General features: G+C 38.2%; 1 long non-coding RNA gene across 1 annotated transcript; it reads left to right on the forward strand.

Moving 5' to 3' along the window:
- LOC107853308 lies at window positions 1-1,907 on the forward strand. The gene is made up of 5 exons (XR_007050979.1): window positions 1-53; window positions 181-344; window positions 456-1,168; window positions 1,289-1,467; window positions 1,551-1,907. It is a non-coding gene; the product is annotated as an uncharacterized LOC107853308 (long non-coding RNA).
- The last annotated feature ends 138 nt before the right edge of the window (window positions 1,908-2,045 follow it).

Raw genomic sequence — 2,045 nt, forward strand, 5'->3', positions numbered from 1 at the left:
CCACATCCCTTATAGAAACAGCAAACTCACTTTACTCTTGCAGAACTCTTTAGGTTTGTGCAATTAGCTCGAGATTCACTCCTCCAGATATATCAACTTATATGACTGGTTTAGACACTTATTTGGCCAATGTTTTGGACGAGTGTTTTCTTTTCTAATGCTTTTTATGGTGTGTTTCAGGTGGACATGTGAAAACGTTGATGTTTGCTCATGTCAGTCCTGAAGGGGATTCCTTTGGAGAAACAATTAGTACTCTGAAGTTTGCGCAGAGGGTTTCGAGTTTGGAACTTGGTGCAGCTCGTTTAAATAAATAGAGCGTCGAAGTTTTAGAGCTCAAGGCAGAGGTAAAATACATCATTCTATGATATTATATGGTTAAATGTTGGTTACAAGACAGAAGTTTGTAGAACGTTGGATAATGATTCATTACATTCTTACTGTTCACATCGTTGCAGATCGAGACCCTCAAAAAGGCATTGGCTAACAAGGAAGCACCAATTCCTCAAACTAACAAACCAAAGGAAGCATCAAGGACACCTTTCCAGAAGCCTAAAGCAACAGCTGAGCTTCAGGAAGGATATGATGTAACAAAATTGTATGATCAAGTAGGTAATGATAGTTTCATGAAGACTCCTCCGAGTCCACCTTTTGCTTTTAGAAGCCAGGATACTCCTCAAACTCCAGCTTCTGGTCTCAAATACCAGTAAGCTCCTCGGAGTCCAACTTCTGGTTTTAAAAGCCAACAGCCTCCTCGGAGTCCAACTTCTGGTTTCAAAAGCAAGCATGCTCCTCTGAGTCCAACTTCCACCTATAAAAGTCAGTAGCTTCCTCGAAGTCCAACTTCTTGTTTCAAAAGCCAGCAGGCACCTCGGAGTCCAACTTCCGCTTTGAAGAGTTGCAATGCACCTAGGAGTCCAACAAGTGCTGCCATCAAAAGCCAGGTTGTGAAAACAACAGATAACAGAACAAGGATTCCTTCTCTTCAACTACCCAAGACACCCGAGCCACTGATAACCTTTATAAGTGAGAACAAGGCAGGAATGCAAAGTAACCGTACCATTTCATCTGAATTCCAGAAGCCTTTGACTAGCAGTACTCATGGAAAGGGATCTCAAATATGAAGATCACTTTGGATTATTGGGAAACTGATTAATGGTTCTGATAGAAAGTATGTAAGCTATAGCTTTTCAGAAGTTCAACATTGTGATTATGTTGCCTGAGATACTCCTGTTATCTTCCCGTCCTTATCATGGACGCATAATCGTGTTCTATTTGTGAAAATTTACAGGAACCAACAGAAAAGGACTGAAGCAGCAGCCCCATTATCACCTTTTAGTTGCCAATATGAGGAGAAGTCATCAATGACATCTAATGCAAGGACACTGAGAAGACAATCCTTAACTGGCATCCCACTACCAACCATGTCGAGAAGATCTTTACTTGGAGGAGGGAGCGTTCCGGATTTTTGTAAGTAAAATGAATTTTAAGTTTCAGTTAAAAACCAATACTGATCAAATATAGCATTTACAGAATCGTCGTTCATTTTACAGGTGCAAATGAAAATAGAAATTGCAAAACTCTAGGCGCGTCAGCCAAGTTAACAAAGAGGTGGCTATGAGGAAACAACACTAAGTAGTTAACACCAAGAAGCTGATACATGAAATAAAGATTGAAAGACATAAATAGCTGGAAAGGGAGATTAAAAGAAGTCAGTCCACCTCAGCAACCAGTTCAAGAAAGTAATTATAACTGCCAATTAGTTAGACAGTTTTTTTTACTGTCACTGTTCATTCTCAAATCAGTTAAAAGTAGTTACAATTGTATTCATAGTGTATTCCATTTTCAGATAAATAGGGAATTTGTGCAATAAAGAATCATCAATAACAAATATCAATTTTTGTTCTAAATTTCTCTCTATGGTGTTGCAATATTTTCGATCCACACATTCAACTACACTAAAGTAAGTGAACACCAAAAAAATATTAAATTAACATGAAAATTCAGAAGTAGAATATAGCTAAAGTATCTACAAAATAATAAGGAAA

Source organism: Capsicum annuum, unplaced genomic scaffold, assembly GCF_002878395.1.
Source record: "Capsicum annuum cultivar UCD-10X-F1 unplaced genomic scaffold, UCD10Xv1.1 ctg68318, whole genome shotgun sequence".
Classification (NCBI taxonomy): domain Eukaryota; kingdom Viridiplantae; phylum Streptophyta; class Magnoliopsida; order Solanales; family Solanaceae; genus Capsicum; species Capsicum annuum.